Raw genomic sequence first — 23,579 nt, 5'->3', positions numbered from 1 at the left:
AGAGTATTCCTTCATGTGAGCTTCCAGAATTAATCACTAGTGCATGAATTTGGCTTCCCATCCCTTTTCCCAGCTGACAGGGATTGATGGCACCAACTGCCGTCACCATGAGAAATAAGTGATTCCTTCACTAGCATGGCAGACATATGCCAGCTAGGAAGAGAAGATCTGATCATCAGACTTGCTTGTTTTGGCTTTTCAATGCACAAAAGGCTGTTTTTCTCAGAATTAGGGTGACTGCGACAATCTGTTTTTAGACAGAGTAAGAACCACAAGATAAAAGAGGCAGAAACCTTCTCATCTGCATATTTATCATCAAAATGCAGCAAGTGCATAATTTAAGCTTAGCATTAAAAATATTGTATGTATATTTTAAGGTTTCATACTCAGGTGAAAAGGAGACATGCTTTCACTAAGGAGGTTAATTATTTCCTAATGGTGTGAAAACAACAGAAAAAAAAAAAAAGGAATCAAAAGGAATTTTCTTACCCTTCCCCCTACCCTGAGGCACAGCAAAGAGACATCTCTGTCCACAGCCTTCCCAGACATGAACAGTAAAATGACTCAGAACAATAGAGCAGGGGCACGTGCTGGTAACTGGGGTCCCACAGAGCCCCACCAGGGTCTGGACACTTCCAGAGAAGTGCAGGTTACAGGAGATTGTTACAGAGGGCAGAAGCACTCTTTCAGCCCATTACACAGTTCACCTGTGAAGGGAGGTGCTCCCATATGCAGGGAACAGGCACAGGCACTGCCTGCCTGGTGGGCTTTGCCAGAGGAGAGAAGGTTCTCCTACACCACGGCTGATGCCAGCATGGAGATACCAACAGCCACCTCCTGTGCTGCCCTTCACAGAGCACAGCTAGGCTCCAGCTGCCCCATGGCAGCCTCCCACCGCACCGCACACACCCTCAGAAAGAGGAGAGAGGTATTCTTCACGAGCCCAAGCTCTGTAGGGCAGAGCGAGAAAAACACAAGGCCACCTCTGTGGCACTCAGGTCGGTAATACCATGGAGGTTTCCTCCTCATGCTTCCCTGCATCCACTATGCACACGGAGCCTTTATACTCAGCAAATCTGAGGCGATTGGCTAGGTGCACGAGACACAACCTCTTAGCAACAGGACTGGCTCACCTGGAGGTGTCCTAGTTTATGGTTGCCTTTCCCATTGGCAGCTCCCTTAATAGAGATGGTTTTCACATGACATCCACTGTGGTCCATGCAGGTATGTGATGTTCCAGATACAACCTTGCTTTCACACTAAGAAACATCCTCTCCTCTCCAGCACCACCCAGGAACCCATGGCACAATCAGTCACTGCTCAGAGACGTCTCTGGGAGTCTTGCACACCCCACGAGGGCTTGGCTGGCCACAGCCAGATGGTGCTACCCTGGCTGACGCAGCCACCCCATGCTCTCTGCTGGCTACCTGCATCCTCATGCGGCCACAGGATCCTGACAGCCTCATCCCTCAGCTCCCAGTCCCTATAACCACCTGATAGGCACATGTGCTTCTCTTTAAGGAGATGAGCTAGAAGGGCAATGCGTGACAATACACCACAATTTGAAGACAGCCAATCAAACCAATAAATCCCCACTCGCTCGCCAACAGCTGTAGCCCAATTAAACTCAACGGTTCACAGGTGTTCATGTAATGACTTTAGCACAAAAAAGCACTGCTCTCTTTAGGGGCCTTTAAAAAAATTTAGAGCTCTTTAAATTTTATATACCAACAACATCAAACCAAAGTAGGAAATAATAAAGCAGGAAAGGAGATAGAGCAAAGAAAATACACACAGTGTCAGCATCAGCGACAGCCTAATTAAACAATAGCCAACAGGAAAATGCACATTCTGCTCACCCAGCCACGGCCGTTCTTGAGTTCCATGCGCTGGCTGCACAAGCGGTTTGCTGTACAGCCTTTTCAGCATCGTTGCACCAGCCACGCTTCCATTCATGAAGCCCCTCTGCCTCCTCAGAACAAAGCTGTGAATGAGCTCACACTAAGCAAAGCAAAGGCCTGCATCTATCATCCCTCCCCAGCTCTGCCTGCCTCCCCACCACGAGGTCGAGGCTGGGCTGCTCTCCGTGGCGAGCACCTCTGGAAGTGACTAATGACCCCAGAGTTCCCTGTGGCCGGGCAGCACACGCCGGCTGACCCAGGGAGCCCTGCTGGAGCGACACCCGGGCTGTGGATGCTGCCTGCACCAGCTGTTTGCTGTGTGCCAGCAGCAGGCTCTAGCTGGGTGCCTCATTGTTCTTGGGGTCTGTTACACCTTGCTAGCAGTTTGTTATTTTCTTCTGTAGTTTTCTCACAGATTGCGGGTGGTCCCTCTCCTTCTAAATCACCTTCAACCCCTCCACCCCACAGACCCGCATACGTAAGCGCCAGCAATGCCAGGATCCCCAGCAGCAGCTGCCATGCCTACTCCTTGCACGAGGGAGGGGAGATAGGAAACGCGATCCTCAAAAAACCTAGAGAAGGAAGCATCAGGCTGGAGAAAAACAGATACTTTGGGGACCTACAGGGCCCTCAGAAGGCAAAGAATTTGCAATACCTCCACCTTGAGGGAAACTCAGTCCAAGGTTTCTCTTTTTAGTGCCCATGGTTTATGTGTTTGTGCCTGCTGACTTTCCCATGGTGAGATACTGAAAACAAAGTGGGTCTGAAGCTTCTGCTTTAAAACGATCCTGGCTTCAGCTTTTCATTCTTATAAAGAAAAGTTAAGTGTTCTTATAAAGAAAAAATTTTGTCCAGAAGATCTTTTAAGAGGGGCAGTGAAAAGATGCTGCTCTGAGCCAGAAGGTTCTAAGAGAGGGAATAAGTTTCTCTTCATCCTACCGAAAAATAAGAGCCTAAAAAACTGAAACATTTTGAGACTTCAAAAATCAAGTTACAATGCCAAAACAGTGAACAAGAGGACTTTTCCCTAGTCCTTGAAAACGGAAAAGACCATCTTGCCAGGCCTATGAAGTCAGGAATTTGCACAGGAGCAAACTGGCAGCTCTGGATCCTGAAGTCTTTTTTTTCGTTAGCAGTAAAAACACAGAGAGCGGTAAAATCCTTGGTCCTGGTCTGCCTTTCCTGAATACAAAATCCTAAATGGCTTTCCTGAAGCAAAAAGATGCAGGGTTCCAGGCTTCATCTCTCCTCCGTCCCCTCTGCTTAGAGGGGTTGCAAATTGCAATCTCCGTATGCAAGGCAGATTCGCAGGGCAGCACGTAGCTCTTCACAGCTACGCATCTTATAGATGCACCTACAGCACCCAGCACACTGGGGCCCAGCCTGGGAGATTCCTTTAGGAATCGCTGTAATATAAATAGTAAATAAATAGGAATAATTATCTGAGGATGATAAGCAGTGATTTAGATATGAAAAGGCCCCAGGATACAAGTGCTTATCTCCTGAGATACTTAGACATCCTTTCAAGATGCACGAAGACATACAAGTAGGCTAATTACAAAGGAAAATGTCTCTGGTATATGAATCTCAACTAAATTCAGAAGTGATGCAAAAACAAATTGAGAAGATTCCCAGGGAAGGTTAATAATAAGTTCAGTGTTTCTGGGAAAGGTTAGATTTTAGACTTTTTTTTTAAGATAACCCAGAAGATCCTTAAATACAAAAATAGTTAAACCTTAAATAGCAACTGTTAAGTGTCACACCAGAAAGGCACTCGAAAATGAATAGAAGTATTGAACTGTGGAAGCACCATGGCAAAAAACACAACAATTTCATTTTCTTAGTTTAGTTTCAATTTATAATTCACACAAGTAGCTTAAACACGTCGATTTGAGATCAAAACAGAACTGCAGGTTACATAGCATCTGTTCTATAGGAGGGTGCTGTGTGCACTGAGATAATTTTAGATGAATGTGTTATAAACAAGATCTGTGGAACACTGCAGAGTAGCAAGTTTTGAGGGAGAAAAACATACAGTTTAAATGCATAAATTGTTTAGAATGTTTAGCATGTGGTTGTAAAGCGATCAACCAAGTAATCTGCTCAGCAGAGTAGGACAGCTCACACAGATGAAACGGTGGCTTCCACTGTACGTAATGCAAGACTTGCTCAACATTGAGAGCAGCACCTCCTCACTCCGTGCAAACTGGGTGACAGTACAGCCCTGGCTGCCTGTTCTGCCCACAGCAAGGCAAGCACTCATGAGCACCGTCCCTTCTCCCAAACTCACAGCACTGGTTTCTGATGTGCCTTCCTCTCACAGTCCTAGACTGAACATCCCTCATTTACCCAGGACTCCAGTGCTAGGCCACCCCTCAGTGTATCTCATCAGTCTCACAGGTCCTACAAATGTGCACCTAGAATTGTAGATTAGATAGATAAACATTATCTATGTTTTTATAGCTCTGCTTTCTGCTATGTGAAAAAGAATGGAGGGAGGGGAGGGGGGAACAGAGATTTCTGACACATTACACATCAATTCATAGATACAAAAGTATTCTGTATTTCAACCCCTTCTTTAGTCAAATCTAAAGTTCATGATAATGGTGTAGTTTGGGTCAGAAAAAGGCATTCCATGTGTCAATGCAAATGAAGATGCATAAAAGTGGTTTTCCTTTTAGAAAAAATCTCAGATTTAAAAAGTAGTGTGAAACAACCTCCAGAATACAGGACAAAACCCGGGCAGTTGGTTGACAATCCTACTCAGGCTGCAGTGGCACATTTCCCTGAAATGTTTCCTTCTTTGCTAGGTTATTTATGGTTTGCTTTCCAGCCTGACTACAGCAACCGACAGGCTGCAAAGAACCAGCATAAGAAGGGAAAGCAGCTATAGCACCAGCTCCCTCGGAGATGCTCTAACCTTCTGGCTCCAAGCAGCTGCATCTCTCATCAAACCATCCCACCGCTCGCTGCAGGAGCCGAGCACTGTTGTAGTGCCATGAATGACTCCGCAGCCAGACTGCATTGAACACAGAGCACCCAGGTCCTCAAACTGCGAGGAGGAGCTTGCAGGGTGACTAGTTCAGCTCCACATCAATGATGTTGATCAATGATCCACTTTGGAGATCTACTGAGGTCTGCAGCACCGTACGAGTTCCCACCTGAGTGAAACCTCTGCTGAACTGTAACCTTTCCCACCATTTAGAGCAAAGGCTAAGTGTAACCTGCTGGCCTGATAATAACCCACTCCCACTAAGCACAGTTGCTGTCAAGCCCTTCTCTCTTCTACAGCCGCTTTGCCGGCCACCCCTGAGCCTGCTGAACTGATGTCAGCCACAGCTGCATCAGACACACTCCATTCAGAGCAGGAAGCTCGCTCTGGTTTGCTGCTACGGAGACCAGCAAAGGATTGAAGCGCTCACTCTGCCCTGTGGAGCAGAGCCAAGTGGGTCTGCCTGTCCGTGTAGTGTGGTTGCCCTATTGTTGCAACCTCCGAAAATCCTCTGCTGCAGCTACACAAGAGACCAGAGCGCAGGGGAGCATCAGACACGAGCACAGAGCCTGAGCAGCACAAACAGGGACACATACTCCTGCCTCAGCTGGGTAAAACTGCCTGACAGGAGCATCCCTCAGTGGAGGCTGCAGCAGCCTTCCTTCAGCAGAGCCCTTCTGCAGAGACAAGAGGTGCAAGGGAGAGATGTGAAAATACTCTCCTTCCAGCCAGCGCTGGTCTCCTGTAGTGCTCTGCAAAGGGGAAAACTACAACTGCGCTCCGAAAAGGCAAAAAGATACAAGCAGACTACCAGAAATTGTTGCCCATAAGGACAAGGCTCTGAGTGTGGGGTGGAGCAGGGCAGTGATGTCTCTTGGCTGCGCAGACTCCTGCTTGCAGCTCCCCACTGGCTCAGGGACCAGGCTGTGGTGAGGGTGAGGTGCCCATCTGCTGCTCGCACCAGCTGCGCTCTGGGCACGCTGTGACCTCCTCCCACCCTTCTCCAGACACCAGCCGCTTCCACAAATTCATCTTCTGGCATATTGAGCTAATGCACTGTCACTCACAAAGTTTATATTTAAATAAGCCCTTCTGTTGAACTCAAATTAAATATAGCTTGGCTGAATCTGATACCATGAAAGAACCAAGGCTGGAGGCGAGAGCGAGAACGAGGAGGAAATTACAACTGAACAAATACATTTAAAGCTGCGAAGGTAACACCAGGCTGCACATCTGACTGGCACACACTGGGTTCATTTCTTTTCTGCTCAGCCATAGCATTAGTTGCAGTGAGGCCATCCTCGTATGTCCTTCTGCTTCATGTTTCTTACTAGACAGACACACAAATCCTCAAATTTTATAGACAGAATGAAAATTCAGACAAACATTTGTCTCCCTGGCCTGTCAGCACTTACAGCAGAGCCTGACTGACAGAGGCACGAGAGGGGAAATCAGAACCTCCGAGAAGGCAGGTATCTCAGGACTAATTTTGGAGTCTACTAACAACAACAGTCGGCTCTTAGCTAATGTCACAGTGCAACAACAAAGCCTGCGGCAGCTTGTGCTGCGGCTCAGGCCAAGGACTCGTTCTGGGCTTTCTCTGGGTGTGGGTTGCCCTGCCAGCCATTTTCCAAGCAGGGTTTAAAATCTGTTGGGGAGAGTGGCCTGGGTGGCTGGAGCGGAGAAAGGACCAAGACTGAATGTGTGTGTATTAGCAAGGGTGTAATTAAGGATTCCGGGCAGAAAAAAACAGACCAGAAAGTGTGACCAGTGCAGCAGAGGAGGAGAGTTGTACCAAGGAGTGAGAGAGTTCACAAGAGGTAATACAGTAAAGGCAAGAAGCAGAGCGTCAAGCCTGTGTGACTCAGGTGTTCAAATCCACTGAGGTACGTGCTTAGTTCCCTAAAACATTTTATTAGGCTTCAGGATGAACAGCTTCTAAGCACCCGAAAAGATTTCATCCAGATCAGTCAATCACAAAAAAAAGCTTTCAGCCACCAAGTGATAAACATGACCGAACCATTGACATACATTTAAGAGATTGTAAGTTGTGTTGTAAGGAACCCAGCAAAGCTGTTCCCATTTTGTTCAGGTATCCTAGAGGCTAATCCTACAAGCTAGTCCAGATCTGCTTTGCTCTGCCTGACTGACCTTCTCTAGGGCTACTTGTTGCCTTCGACAGCCCTGCAATCCACTCTATTTAGTTACAAACTGGGCAAGGAAAAGCAGAGGAAGAGAGGAAAAAGTGTACTGAGCAAACTTGTTGGCCTTGCAAGAGTTAAAGTTGCTGTGTGTCCCGGTGCCTCTAGACTGTCTCCAGCCCTGATAAAACAGTGTGCGTTGAAACATAGGGTAGGCAAGCCCTGCTTTGTCCTCCTGCAAGCTCTTCAATTATTTTTTGTGTTGTGTATTTTACAAAGGATAAATCAGGGAACATTTCAAGAAATGTTTTCTCATTCTAAAACTTATCAAAATATTGCTGACACTGATCCATGGCTGGGAATGTCATTCCTGAATAAACATGATGTCATTCTCATTCCATTCATACTTCTCCTGGACAGCTGCTGTCAGCCTCAGTGAAGAAAAATGCCACCTCACCGGTGACAGCTGCCACTTGAGGTACTTTGTGTATCAGCCTCCATAGGAGAAAAAAAAAAGCCAGCCATGCAGATGCTATTTAAAGCATGTTGCATCTTGATGAGAAATGCAAAAGTTAATATGGGGCAGGATGGCCAGCGTCAAAAGTCTGGACAATGAAGAATAAGGAACGTTTCTGGCCTCACCTTTCTTAAGAAACAACGCCTCACTCCTGCAGTGTATGTGCTTTAAAAACAAAAGAAGTGCTGGCTAAGATGTGCCTTGGTTGTTTTACTTTTCCTTATTTAATCAAGACCTGGAAAGTCTTCAGGAGCTTACAGCTTACAGGGGGACAGAGGTGTGCATGAGCAGCCCAGTATGGATGCTCACTGGGACTTTATGCCTTCTGTGTCAACTGCAAACTCGCTGAGTGCACCCCAATAAGAACTTGTAACTTCACAAAGCAGGAAAGCGTCAGGGAGCACACCTGGCCCTCCATGCCCACCACATTTAGAAGAGGCTGTTCATGTCATGGGCTTCAGCCAGATTCCCAACAGCAAAGCATGACAGCAAAGCTGTGGTCCGGTCCACAAAGGACAAGCCCATGCAATACTTGGCAGGCTCCAGGAATGCTCAGGAGGACACAGGGAAATGACTCATCAGACCAGAACAAAGAATATTTTGACTTCTGAGGACAGTTTTATGAAGTTCCCAAGCCACAAAGAAACCCAAAACTTAATCCTTTTGTTTCCTCCACCACCAGTATGGATGAAAATGAAGAATATAAATACCATAAATCCCTGAGATTCATAGATGGAAATTGCTTTGAAGCAGTTCTAATTGTGACATTCACACTGGCTGATTTTGCCTCACTCTGTGAACACGACGTGCCCTTCTGATCTGATCTGTGGGCAGAATTCTACCCAGAAATAGAAATTTGCCTCTTTTCATATAAATCCTATCACAACCAAACTAGTGAAAAAAATCAACAGCTAGGTCCCCTTGTTTTGGAGCCTCGCATGTTAACCGTGATGAAAATGCATATATTTCCATCACATGCCAACAGCAATCTCAGCCCTTACTGCGTCCCCGCTGTGAATTCTTCAGGTGCTTCTGGTGAGACCTTTCCCCCTGCACTCATCTCTTGTATCAGGGTGCCCCAGACCACTCCCCATTGCAGCAGATGCTGTAGAAAACCTGCAGCTGAAAAGTGGTCTGTGTCCCAGAGAATACACAAAGTGTCCTCGTCTCCAACCCCTTGTGCAAGGAAAGTGAAAGCACAACTCATGGAAAGAAACTCTGCAATTTCCGATCGCATGTGGAGCCGACTGATCAATTTTATTTAGAAAATCCGTTGTGTTTTCCAGCTCTGACAGGAGGTGATAAGAAGGCAAATAGCGAGCACCGTCACTGGGAACACAGTTGGGCAACTTTCAATTTACCTGCATGCAGGGATAGTACAACATGCAGGTTTATAACAAATCATTGCTTTTTCCAGTATTCCAATTACATTTGCAATTTGCTGGCACCCAGATCTCCTCCAATTGCTCTAGGAATTGTTCTGGGCTGGTGTAGCTCCCCAGTTACTTTCCAAGCATAGAGACAGACAATCCTTGTCCCAAAGAACAGCCCAGACTAAATCTATTTTCTGTTCCTTCTGGCCTCCAACCTGCACTGCCAAAGTGTCAGTGTCAAAGGGGCAGATGTATAATCTGGGAAGCTTTCCAGATGCATCTTGAGCAAAGCAAAGCGTTGTGAATCATTGGGACTAAGCGGGATCGTTCAATCTGTCACAGAACCACTGGCACCACTCAATATGTACTCACAGTACACCCAGGATAGCAAGCACCTCATGGAGGGGACACCAGTATTCACCAGAGCCAGATTCTCAAAGAACAAATAAATACGTTATCTCCCCATGCACGCTGTGGTGTTTCACCATGCAGACCTGCTCTGCCCCCAGCAGAAAGGCAACAAGCCCGTGCTAGGCAGGAGCTCCTTTGTAGCCCTGAGTGTTGCATTAATAGGTTTCTTGGTAGTACTGGGCCATCACTTTAGCTTTCATTACTTCTCCCATAAATGCTCTCAGGTGCTCTTCCAAGGAGTCTGCAGATTGCCATGCAGAGGAGAAGAATGACAATGACATGGCCTCTGGCTCTCCCCTGAAACAGCGGCTTTTCTGTCATCCCCTGGAAGTGCTCCAGTTTCTTTACAGCTCTGGAAACGTGGCGCAAGCAAGGTTGCCAACACATGTTCCTCCGTGTCAGACATTACTCTGGTTCTGGAGCCTGCGAGGAGCCTGTCAGCTATCATTCTGCCAGGAATACCCCAGCCCTGGTTCCTCTGCTTTCAAATTCAGTTTGTGTTAGGTTGAGTAAGAGGAGCTGTCAGGTATCTGGAAAAACAATAGCAGCTCTTGCTTTAATTTGCATGCCAACTATAGAAATCCTTTGTCACTAACTCAAGTGGGCAGCGGATAAAAACTAAGTGAAATATAATGATGCAATTCACATAAATACATGAAAAGAACATCTCCATGCCTAACCTCGCGCTTGCAGGTTTAGTGTAGGTATGTTGTGTCTAAGCATCAGATATAAGTGGATATCCAGCATGGAGTCCCCTGGTCAAAATTCTGTTTAATAAGTCTCCTCGCAGGCCGTCCAGTTCTCCTGATTTCAGGAGAGCAGCAAGTTACCAGATCTTTCTTTAACCTGCTCCCCTCCAACACCTAACTGGGATGCAGAACCTTCTAGTGCCTTCCCTCATGGAGAGGTGCCCGTGGTGGAGACCCCACCGGGCTTTGCCAGGGGAAGGTGGCAGCAGCCGTGGCGGAGGCTTCTGAAGAAGGTGCATGCCAGCCACGGCTGACCCTTTGGGATGGAGTGTGGTGATTTGCAGGGATGCTGTGGGCAGGAGCTCCTGCTGAAGCTCAGGCAACACTAGCACGGTGCTGAGCAGCAGCACGAACCTCCCCGGGGGATGCCCAGACTGCACTCAGTCCCGAGGAAGGGACAGGGTTTCCTCCATCAATCAAGCAAGACAGAGCCTGGAAACCTCAACAAAGAAAAGCTCTAGAAAAGAGTTTAATTAAAGAGTTCCACTTCCCTCCGACGCAGATCCTGGTCCTTTGTGAGCACAAAACTAAGCCTGAGCGTTCCCACTGCTAATTATGAATAAGTTGAGGCACTCTTTGATATTAGTGCTGTGGCTCATGCTGTTGTCACACAGTGCAGACGGCACCCACATAAAACCACTGGTGTGCTGGCTGCAGCCTCTCCTCTCCCTTGTTTTGTTCATCTATGTTGCCTGCAAGTTTTAGTGGCAGCCTGTGTATCGCTGGAACTAAAGCTGTAACTACTTTCTCCAGGAAATTCTCAAAACTGCCCCATTTGAACCTGGTCCTGTAATGAGGACAGGGAGATTTCAAAGAACTTTTTTCTATAAAAGTGATTCCTGTATTTTTGTCCTAAACAACTGAGTCCACAGGTGAAAACACAAAGCAGACAAATAGGCATAAAGCCAGGTTGCAGCACGTGTTCCCTCTTCCACCAAGGTTCGTCAGAGGCTCTCGCAGCTCCTGGTTGTTTCCATGCAGAGCTCAGTTTTGTGAGTAGATAGGCGGTGATGTGTGCCCACAAGAAAGCGGCTGCAAAGCTCAGGAACACAGACTGCACTTCCAGAGACTGCTTCTGCTCTAGGGCTCGCTGTGTCACACACCGAATGCTGAAATGTGTGGTCACCTGCTAGCTGCAAAACCGGTGGGAAGGTGGTAGCAGCTCACACTCTCGCCCTCGGTGCCAAGTCATCCAACACTGTCTGCTAATGCCACGGCCGTAAGGGATGTTGAACTGGGACATGGTGTCAGTGGCCTGAGCTGGCAGCACAGCTTTCTGCTAGAAGTACAGCTCAGTACAGTTGGTATCTTAAAAAGAAAAATTCTGGACTTCAGTTTGGATTAAATGTTGCAAACACGTGATAACCATCAACTTCTCCACACACCGCATGGAACAGCACACAATAAAACAAAGCATGTCACAAACATGGAAACCTGGAGCTGTTTTCTTGCGTACCATCACATTTCGGAGCTGTCTTTGCAAACAGACTGCTTGCTGGTTTATTACAATAAGAGATCTCCTTGCACCATTCGGTTAGGTTAAGCACGGGTACCGGCACGTACAAGCATTCAGCACTGATTCTCCCCTGAAATCCCCCTTGAAAAAGCTAAGAGCAGCTGTAGGAGATTCCCTCAGGGCTGCTCCAGAGAGGTGATGTCTGTCCATCTGGTCCAGTAAATGACGCTGGACTTGGCCTCCCAAGCTCAGCTAATCGTGGCCAGCTGCCAAGAGACCCCGATATGCGCATCTCACTGGAGCATTACTAGGGAGCAGAGAGCGTTATCTGTGTGAGGGAATGACTGCTTCAAACAAGGACAGAATCAGAAAGCAGAAAATTAGAGCTTCAACCAGAAAGTTCAAAGAACATGAGGAAGAAGCATGAAAAATAATTCTGACACTTTGAAGTAGAACTCAATTGTTCCATTAAACTGTATTTTAAATAAAAAATAACAATAACAGCATTCCAAATATCTATTTTATATGCTTTACTAATGTATATTTTTTTAATACATGTCAGAAATTCTTACTTGAGGCAAATGCAATATTTATAGAAAGCAAGAGACTTCAAAACAGCTCCAGAGACTTTAAGCTCTTGATTTATTCACAGATTTAGAATAACTCAGGAATACAAAATGACAAAATGTACATTTTTTATATTGTTTACTAATGTATTGTCTGTTGTCCCTGATCCGTCATTTTCCTGACTGGAGGAAACACATTCAGCCTCTTCGCTCCCTTTAATGCTACGTACTTCTGGAGGGAAATATTCCCATTTGGTGGGAATCTATCACAATTCTGTCTTGCAGAATATCACTCTCAGAGAATTATGTGAAGATCATTAATAAATATATTTTTGCAATGACAGTCATTTCTTCTTTGGTCATGATTTGTATCTATTATTTTGCTCAGCTTCTCCAGTTCCCAGAGAAACTGCCGTTGGGAGCGGGGAAGAAAAGCGACGGTGCAGCTTCAGACCAACATCAGAGTGGAGGTTTGCCAGTGGCTACAAAGGCTAACGAGATGTTGGAAGCTAGTCAAGGCATCACTGTTGGAAGCTGGTCAGACATGTCACTGGGTGTGGAAAGGTGCCCTCACTGTGTGAACGACCACGTTCAGGGGTGAGGAGCTTTCTGGCCGACGGCTCCAGGGGCCGGGAGGACTGTGTGTCTCGTGGGCTCGTACAGGCTGCAGGAGCGCAGCGCCTGCGGCTCGCCCGCAGTGGAAGAGAGGGTCCCACCTCCAGCCCTAGACGAGCTGGTCCGACACACTGGGGAGAGGTGTCAACAACAGCCAGCAAACAGAGAACGGGTAAGAAGACAGGAAAATAGTCAAAATACCCTTTCTGTTTGCACTGTAAACCTTTAGTTTTCAAAAGCTATGATTCCAGACTCACAAAAGCACAATGTTTAAAAAATACCAAACATCAGCTCCTTTTCTAGGTTAAGTCTGTGTGATATTTGTCACTTTGGAGGCATCTCTGAACCTGCAGATTCTCCGCTGTTCCTTCCCTCTTCAACCAGCAGGTGAGTGCTTCACTTCTGCCTTGTGCCTGGGAACTTTCACTTTTCCATTCTCACATATTTTTTCACTATATTACAGCACATCTGTATTTTTACAGCCCTACTGTTGTGACACCGAGGAATTTTGGAGTAGCCAGTCCATAACACCCCACCTACGGCACAGGCGCAACTTCACTCCAAAAAGAGTGGAGGGGAGAGAGTCCCAAGCCTAAGAGAACAGAAAACCCTGCAGCATGACCTGAAGTCTGCTGTCCTGGGCTATGGTGGAACAACGTCATGATATTTAGTTACAAATATCTCAGCACAACAGTAAAAATTCCAAACCAATACCACGTTTTACTAAGAAACCATAAACATTTCTGTACTTGCTTCTCCTCTTTATTTCAGCTGCATGTAAGATTTAGAGTGAAAATTATCTGATGTTCTTATAAAAAGTAATCTGGCTCCTAATTTTGGGGTGTAAATTTATTCCACGTACTTCACTGTATACCTAGCAGAGGACACTGGGAAGCAAAGGAATTTGTGATACTATATGTGCAGCATGATACAGATCTGGGCAGACACAGTGTTATTTTAATTTTCCATGAAAATCCTGGATCAGGATGAGTCAAAAAGACACATTACCCTGGCAAAAGATAAGTCCAGAGCTCTCCCAAGTGTACTGCTGATGAATCAACAGCTAGAGCGCTCAGCCAGCTCAGTGTTGTGCGCGATACACAGCAGAGAATGGTGCACCCGTGAACTCAGCACAGGCGTGGTGCTACTTATTCTCTTCTTCAAACCATCTCTGAGGGCTTTTCACTGTTAGAAATAAGGGCTTTTAAAACTGATGCATTTGCAGTCGTTTTAATCATTAGCATCCAAAAGTAACTCAGGGTACTAAACATCAACAATTTAAGAGTGAGGCTAAGTACTGGCATCTTCTTTTTTCCCCTGGTATCTACAGTTCCTCGCACAGTGCCTTGACTCCAGCAGCAAGGCATTAAGAAAATCCAGTAGTTGTCCAAAAGCACGTGACAAAATCACACAGGTTGGTAAAAGCAGAACTGGAGGGGTGGAAGAAACTGGTGAGTCAGCTTGTCAGAGACATATTTAGATTTTAACTGGCTGTAAAACTCAACAGGAGCTATGTGTTCCGGGGCACCAGGCCAAAATATGCCCCAAAGCCTCCAGCTCTGTGTGACAGCAGCAGCTCTGTCACGCAAACAAACACTTCTCTGAGCAAAGGATTTCAGCTGAGAGAGCAAACAGATCTTTGTGAGCCTTTCACCACAAATGGCTCTGCGCTGCCAAAATCTGTATCCTTTAGACTGAGATGATTTTCCTCTGTGATGTTTCCCCTTCCCTAAAGGACCTGGGAGCACTTCCCAAAGATCTGTGTGCTTGGGGAACAGGGGAATGCCTTGCTCACTCACCAAGTGGCCACGCACTTGCACTCACACTCACACTCAAAGCCAGTCCCCCCCATCCTCTGCCCCTCCTGTGCCCTCTGCCCGTGCACAAGCTGTTCCTCCAAAGAGCAAACGTAACATAACAGTCACCTTTCTGCCTCCCACACGAATGTCACCGGGTACCCAGTCGAACCAGATCTGCACACCAGACCCCATGGCAGGCGTTATGCTTGAAGAGAATCCCCCATCAGCACACCCTGGGAGAGGCACAAGCCCATGAGTGAGTTGCTGCACTGTCACCTCACGTTCTCTATCTGCCTCTGCCGCCCGCTGGTTCCTTTTCTGAGCACAAAAAACTGTCTTATAGAATGAAAATAAATGGTGAAACTTCTAGGACATAAAGCGAGGGTACGGTTCAGAAAGAAACAGCATCGCAGTGCAAACCCAGCTCAGAAGGAGCCTTATGGACACACAGAAACACACGGAGCTGTCACATAAAGGCAGACGTGGCCAGGTTTGGGAGACAGGGCTGCTGGCTGGACTCCACAGCTGACGGGGTGATCGGCACGCACAGGCTGGGCTGAACTGTGGGGTTTACAGACTGTTCTTACCAGCTGAAGTCATTCCACAGCTGCCTTTGGAGACTCCCATCAATAACTAGTTTTGGGCCATTTGGTCAGTGCTGACAGAAATTCCTCCAAACAGCTCATCAAATGAAAGCTTTCTCTGGCTGCTTTTAAAGGGGAGCTGGTCAGCAAAGGGGTTTAATTTTTAGTTTTGATGTTCTGGATGTTTCCATGAGAGTCTGACACAAAGCTGTGGAGATATTTTAACATAAACTTTGACAAAATCGCTGGAGCTAAATAATTAAGATTTTGCAGGGTGCTAACACTGGAAGCTCTGAACAAAGTGTACTTCAGGTATTGGAAGGTCACTATAAATCTCCACTGAGCCTTCAGGAATAAGCACAACTCTCTCAGCCTGATGGCAGATCATGACAGCAGAGCAGGTTTTAGATCATGGAGAAACCTGTGCAAAATCCCACCAGTCCCCATCCCTTCTGCACCCCGGCCTGGCTGCCTGTTCCTGCTATATTCTGCAGCTTGAAATAATACAGGGCCCTGGCTTGAGTCAGTCCTTTGTATCAGTTACTGACATTTCCATGTTCACAGCTCCTGCAGGAGCAATGCTGTCATCAGGGCTCAGCACAGTGACTGGATTGGGGACGTGGGGGCAGGCTGCTCACGCTCTGGACATGCTGGATGAGCAGGACCCACAAGCTCCTGTGCCAAGGGAGCGCCTTCTCTCTCTGATATTTTGTCTTAGCAGGACCTCACGTTTTCACATCTTGCTCCAGTGCTCATTCACAAGGCTGACACGTATGGCTGTACCCTGTTGTGGCCCTTGCTAATTCATGACAACACCAGTGACTGACAAGAGCTGGCACCTTCCCCACCAACACACTCTCTGGGCCAGCGTGAGCAGCAAATCTACAGTCGAGGAATCTCTCTAAGAAAATGCTGGAGTGAGTGCTTGTGGCTGTATCTTGCAAGCACTGTTCAAAAGACTTGGCTCCTGGGGCTGGAGTATATCATCTCCAGTGCGAGCCTTGCTGATGTTAATATTAATGCTACAAATATTCATGCTACAGCTAACCCAGCCAGCTGCTGCAGAAGGCAAAGAGGAGAGTTTATAGCAGAAAAGTCCCTGCAGCCTATTAGTTCTCTGCGAGACAGCAGTCTCATCCTTCCAGATGTGCGCTCTGGCATTCAGCTCCAGAGCATCTGAGCGCTGCAGAGATGGCAGCTCTACACATGCCAAATGTGTCAGAAACATTGCTGAGGAGCGTCTGCTCTTGCTCCACATCCCACACTGTCCCGTGCTGTTCCTGACACGACCGCAAACAGCATTGTCACACAGCAGGGCTCTGACTGTCAGGAACGACAGTTTGAAGCCACAATCCCAGTGCTCCCAGTGCTCCCAGTGCTCCCAGTGCTCCCAGTGCTCAGTCCCAGCTCTGCCCCTGAGCCCTTGCACAAGCAGGGGCTGAGGATTAAGGCTGTGCTGAGGCTGAGCAGGGGCTGCTGGCCGCAGAGCGCCCCGCCATCCAGGCAGGGATGCAGTAAAGGGGGACTCAGCTTCCCCTGGTGTCCTCGCCACAAGCGAGGACTGGAGCTCACTGCTGGGCACTGGGGTTTGGCAGAGATGTAGGGCTGGGTGCAGCCAGGAGCAAACTGGAAGCTACTTTGCTGGGCTTATGGGTTCTCTTGTCTCCCTGGATCACGGCTACGTATCAGCCTGTGCACAGGCCACCAGCCATAGGGCCTTTTCTATCTGCCACACACAGGACCAGCTGGACTGATACCAGAACCTTTACACAATTTGATAAGTTTTGTTAAAGAAAATGTTGCTTAGTGGAAGGGAACAACCATACAACGATAAAAATGAAACCATTTTCACTGTATATCTACCAAGAAGTTACAGCTCTGGGAGTGCTACATTTAATTCTCATCCACACAGAAGTCTTGCCAAATCTGCACATCTTCACATCTTGAACAGAAGTGCTTTTCAGAAGCAAAAAAAAAGACCACAGAAAGCAGTGGCTGCTGCGTCCCAGCCCAGAGGTGTGGCTGCTGCCTCCCCTCTGTGGCAGCTTGAACAAATAAGCTCCTTTGGGGAATTAGAGAGCTGAACTATTAGCAACCACTGGCACCGTCATGGAGACAGGTCACAACCCAAAACAAAGCCATATTCTGATAAAGAGGTTTGTGAGGTTTTATTTTGGGATGAATTGTATTTCCACGAGAGACAGTAAGAGTGATGATGCAGACAGAGAAATTAGCCAGGGTGCGACAGAGCCATAGTGAGCAACACACTGGAAAAAGGTCAAGCAAGAAGGATTCTTTTATATTGTGTGAGAACAGATAATATAGAGGTAGATGTCTTGGTGTGTTATATATTAGTCTCTGGTGTCACTGTCCCTAAAGACCAATGTTTCCCACTCTTCCCACAGAAAGTTTTAAGCGACATCTACACAGGTGGAGAACAAATTCTGTTCCATCAAGTTCTGGCACATTAAACCTCATAGATATACAAGAGATGCAAGTGCAGCGAACGCTGTGTGCTCATTGCCTTTGTGGTACATCACTGCTAAGGAGAGTGCGGAAGGGGGCAGTCCAGAGCAAAACCATTGTTTGCAATTGCCTTTTCCTTTTGACATTTTCATTGTATGTTCTTTTAGGATTGTAAATCTCCTCTGATGTCTTTACAACACAGCGGCGAAGAGGCAATATCTAAAAGGCTGAGGAAGAAAATGTCCTGCCACCCGGGAGCAGCACTCTTTATCTCCCCAGTATCATTCAGGAGTCTTGGGCTGGTCTGGCTCTCTTCTCTTCCACTGTGATATTTTTCAGTCAATGCATGCCTGATTCTTTTTTTGTTCCTTCCTCAATTGCAGGTAGCTTTGAACAAACACGCATGAACCAGCCCTGCCAGGTGAAAAATAAAGGCTCCTGATTGCTATCATTATTATTATACCACTAGACATTTTATTAACACTAAAGTGTGACATTTCCCTCCAAAGAAAGACCTTCTTCTGCCCTTCTACATGGCTACTTTATTGAATCCAAACTCCGTTTCCGAGGATCTTCACCTGTTTAAACGCTGCTGTGTTTCTAAAAGCAATTTAACCTTTCATCTTTTATGGATGGATCCTTTTTTAACAAAAATCCTATAGGGCCATTTTTCTCCTCATCTCCTTGTGATCTCAGCGATATTACGTGATGTAGCTTTTGAAGAAGAAATGCCGAAACAGCAGCTCCACCACCTGCAGCTAATGCAGCGGGAAGACGGAAAAGGCAACCTGGAAAAATCCCTTTTCAACATTTCTCTCACAAGCTCCTGGTAAGAATCCCCCAAACTGACAATGTCTCTTGCATAGAAATGAAGGGCAAGTGCTCAGGAAGGGGAGAACGGCCAGGAGATTTTGCCAGCGTAAAATCCATCAGCTTGGTTTCCAGCCTCGCCTCCTCTCATCGCATTGATTTCTCAAGCACCACCCAGTTTTAATTATTTATTTTTGGCGACGGCTGTGTGTTGTCCAAGGTAACACAGTCTCCTGGGATGAAGAAAGTCATTGTGAACACAACCAGTGCCCAAGAGGTGCAGCGTTTAGAGACAGAACTGTTTTCAAGGCATTGTTGGATGATTTTACTGCTTGCTTACTGCACAGCTCACATGGGACTCCTGGGTCAATAAAAAACAGACAAACTACAGACACTAGTACGTATTTTACTCTATTAAATCCTCTAATCCTAGTTCAGACCAGAGTACTCAGAGAAATTCAGCCTCTCTCCGTGCCAATACCTGTTTCTCCTTCTCCTGCCTCAGCCCAGGCATCTCTCTGGGGAGGCAGATCTGCCCTCACAACAAGCCCCCCGCTCCCCAGCCCTCGCACACCTCCCTGGGCAGGGATTTACCACCAGAGACCGCAGAGACACAGTGGCACCAGCCAGAGCAGGTCGCTTTCTCCTCCTCCCATCTGCCTTGGCACTGAAGCTGAGTGATGGCTGAAGCCCACAGGCTCTTTGGAAAGACCTACTGCAAATACCGAGCCCTCCACCGAGTCGCTTGCTCCAGCTCTGCTGTGTGCCTGGGAGAGACATCTGCCTCAGCTACCAGCCGGGATTACCCGGTTCTGCCATCTGGGTTCTGGGCATACTGGGCTCTGGGAAAGATGGGGCTCCTGCAGCCAGGGATGGACACACTCTCGTCCCATGGCCACGTGCGGTTCCTTCTCGAGACCTTGGCCAGGGACACAGAGGCAGCTGCTCTCCGCCTTGCCCGTACAGGCAGGGACTGTGTCCGCAGAGGATGCCTGACGACCATGCCCTCTGCTGACCCCATGTTTGCACAGCGTTAGTCCAATGTTTCCTAGTGCAATGGCTCTTGTAGGCTGCGCCACTTCCTAACGCTGCTCAATGCCCCGTGTCCCCCAGGAGGCCTGAGCGCTGGAACAAGAGACTTAAGTGTCTGTGCAACATAAGCAGCTTCTGCCGCAGCCATAACAAGGTCCTCCGGCGCCGGCGGACTTAAGCCACTGGCTCAGGAACAGCGAGGAGGAACATCAGAGACCGCTGCAAGCAGGACCTACCATGAAAAAAACCCCATACACTGGTCTTCCTGAGTCACTGAGAAGCTTTTAGGAGGTGTTCAGGGAATTTGAACCAGTGACAAGCACAGAACTTGGATCTTTTCTTTATAAGGTCTCTGGGTGGGGGGCTGTTGAGTGCTGCAAATGGACATTTCCTCCTCAGCGTGGGCAGCTGTCCCTGAGGAGAAGTGCTCCCTGACCCTGAATACAAGTTATTCTGCAGATGTCCTGCTCTTTTCTCTCTCCCCTCCCCTGTCTCTCAGTATATCGGGTGTTAGTTTTTTAGTTTTGGGGCTCTTGCTTCAGCAGAGCTTCTCCCAGTCACACCTGTGAACATCCTCCTGCTATGGAAGCTGCTATTGTGCATTTCACCCACAAATGAAAGATTGTGAAATCTCACAGTTGTACCATCTCTAATCTGTAGTTAAAATCTACATTTATCTGTAATTTACTTTATAAACCACATTAATAAAAATAATTAAAGCCTCATAGCCAGAGCATCCACCAGCCAAAGAGACATCATTAACATTCCCTGCACCTGAATAACAAGCAAGGAAAAACAACACGGGGATTTAGAGTTCAACTTGCAAAAGATAACACCATGCATTAGAAGCGAATGAGCCTCCCAATGGGAGCAGCACTAGAGAATGGAAAGAAAATAAAGTAGGGCAGTGTGCCAAATTCAGGAGGTTTAAAAAAAAATAAGCAGCACAGCCATCACAAAAGAATCCCCGTTTCAGCCCAGCATGGGAGGAAGTATGAACTGAAACCCAACGAGGATTTCCATGTTACTGTCTTAATTTGTAAAGGCTTTGAAAAATAACACAATGCTGAGCTGGTCTTTCTTTTTTGGGAAGAGGGGAGAGGGTCAAAGGGAACTGTATTGGTTATCAAATAATGACAGAAAAAGCTATTCTCTCTGGCTCTCCTAAACTCCAAAGTGACTTGAAGGGACACAAAACACATCCAAAGAAACCCTCACGCAGGAAGGCAAAGCAAAGCCCGCACCTTTCTCCAGCATGCTGCTCTTGTGTAGCTGTTCCCTGCCTCCTTGCTGTGCTCGGCCACGCAGCAGCCGGCCCCCAGAGGGACGGGAGCTGCACCTTGAAATGGAGCCTGATGCTTCCCCTCGCGTGGGAAGACAAGCTTGGGCAACTATAAAGTATATGGTAATAATGGCAAGATCGGGTCTCATGCGTTCTGTGACTGTTCTGGATGCAAACCACCATGAAGGGCCCATACCTTATAATTGCTGGTCCAAGCAGGAGGGAGGTTATGCTGATAACACCCACCGGTGCTGGACACAGAGCCTTTTGTCCATATTGTTGGGAGATGCTGTGTTCATATCTAACTTTTCCTTTGCCTCCTGTTTTCAAATCTGTTCAGGATTTTCACTTTTTCCCATTCTTATTCTGCCAATTTTAATTGTACAAACCTAGCTTTTCCCCTTTTGTTGCTCAATGGGTATAGGAGAAGGCGAAATGCAGGTAAAGCACCACAAAAGCAAAACGCAGGTGATCTTTGAAGGAAAAGGGATCTCTAGGAAAGGGACAAAAAGGAGCATTGAAATGGAGGGCTGATCTCTGTTGTACTCACAGCATGGAGTAAGTCAAGCAACAGCTACTGTACCTTAACTAGGCAACCAGTAGAAAATCAAACCTTCCCTGTGATCAATAGGATAACGGTGAGAGTTTGATTAGCCTTGGAAAAATTACAATAAGGAGAGAACTTTTTCTCTCCATGGGCTGGGTGATTTCCCTGTGAAAGTTTTTACAAGAATGAGGCTGCATATAATGCGTCTTGTTAACCCAAATTACATGCACTCGAATTCCCTCTCTTTCCCCAAAGAAATCAGAGAAGAAATCAGGCGTGAAATGGCATGTGGGTGGGGCTGGGCAGAGCGAGCACTGGACTCATAATTAAAAGAGACTGGCTGAGCCCCCACTTCTCGGAGCCCTTCAGCCTTTCTGCTGGGCTCCGCTCACTACCCAGGAACACGGGGATGTGCTGCTTGTATACAGAGTTTGAGCACTCCGTGTGAGAGAAAGCGTGCAGCAGAAAAGGAGGGTGCCTCTTGCCTTTCTGTGGGTCAGGGATTCCTCAGACCTAAACTCCACGCTGCAGCCCCAGAGCAGAGCTGCTTGCTAGAAATGTGCCTTCGACTAATTTATCAAGTCCACTGTTTAACATCTCAAGCAGAAGGGCTTCTATCCCATCCAGCAAAGACAAGCAGAGTGTGTGGTGCATTACAATCTAATTTTTCTAATTGTTTTCATAGTTCCTGCTACCAGATAATATCAACAACTTCTTCATCTGACACGCTGGGAGCCTGTTTGTCCTGGTGAGCCCACAGCCTGCTGGTGCCCTGGCTGGATGAATCCCCTGAACTGGTCACTGTTCAGGGACAGCTCGTGGACATCGCTTTACAGCATGTCATGGTTATTAGCTATGTTTCATTGATTTAAAAGTCTTTTTCAAAAGTCCTTGCTCCTGGCTGAGGGAGTGATGGCCAAGAGGCAGAGCCTGTGGAAGAGGCAGCACAGAAGAGGGGCAGCGGGTACCCCTTCTTTGGGCCAGGGGAAGGAGATAGGCAGCTGTACCAGCGATGCTGTGCTACTCCCACACCCACAGGCTCTCTGGGGGCTGTGTGCTGGGTACTGGGCAGCTCACGAGGAACTTGTCTGCGTTTGTTGTCAAACCTTGTTTCAAGGCTGAAGATGCTGTGCCAGCCCAGGCCAGGCCAAGCCCAGGGAAGGCCCCCGTTTGACACTGCCTCAGCGATCTCGTCTGAAATGCCTGGTTTTCAGATGCACAGAATGCACAAGGAATCTTGTGCACAAGGGAAATGTAATTCCTAATACTTGGCATAAAGTCCATAGGAATTGAGCCCCTGTTTCCCAGACAGCACAGAAGCAGAGGTTTAGGTTGCTAGTATCATTAACAACAGTAATAGAAGTATTAATAATGTAAATATCAATAATTTGCACAGTAGTGGTGCCAAGGATCTCTATCTCATGGTGAGGTCCAGTTGTGCCAGGTGCCAAAGCACAGATAAGACCCAGAAGACTTCACAATCTGAAGACACTCAACAAAGTTTACGTGAAAGGAGTGCTTCAGCCTCACTTGTACAGCTGAAGACTGAGCCGCTAGTGGAATTCAATGGCAAGAAGGATGCTACAAAAAAAGATGTTCTGACTCTCCCCCTATCTTCTGCTTTGCTGGACGTTTCCCTCTGCAGGCGTAGAGACCTGCGTTTTCTTCCAGGCTTGCACCCCTCTAGCTTTCTGGCCCTGGTTGCCCTTGAAGCCCACAGTCTCCTCAGCTTGTGTCTCTGTTTCTTTTCTGCTCCTGGCGTGGGGCCCTGCCTCTAGGACTCCTTACACCTCAGGCCTTCCCTTAGCTCTGGCTTTGTTTTTGTCAGTGAAGTGTATGGAATGAAGCCAGCAGTCCCGGTGATGCAAGGGAAGGCTGTGATTGCAATAAATCGAATAAGTAATCCCAGGGGGGAGCAACCTGGGACAATGTGCTCGTGGTGCTGCCTGCCTCTGGGGAAGAGACAAAGGAGACGGAGCGAGGAGAGGCAAGCAGGTGGCACTGGGGAGGCAGCAGGTGGAGGCAAGAGAGCAGCACACAAAAAAAGAGGAACATAAGGAGAATGAGAAGCTGAAAGAGATGCTCAGTCTGGGACAAGGGAATGCTAAAGAAGGAGCCATGTTTTAGGCCTTTGCAACAATAGCTTGTGAGGAGGTCTGCTTATGAGAGGATCAGCTCTCCTTGACTGACAGGTGCTAAACGTGCCAGTAGCTCAAAAGGAGATGTCTGCGGTGCATGCACCTCAGGCTGCCTCTGCTGATCCACTGCCTCGGGTCAGGTATATTTTATACACGATAAAATAGCAGCGTCTTCCACAGTTCCTGAGAACCTCCCCTCC

Source organism: Phaenicophaeus curvirostris, chromosome 20, assembly GCF_032191515.1.
Source record: "Phaenicophaeus curvirostris isolate KB17595 chromosome 20, BPBGC_Pcur_1.0, whole genome shotgun sequence".
NCBI classification, from domain to species: Eukaryota; Metazoa; Chordata; class Aves; order Cuculiformes; family Cuculidae; genus Phaenicophaeus; species Phaenicophaeus curvirostris.
This window is presented reverse-complemented; position numbering follows the sequence as displayed.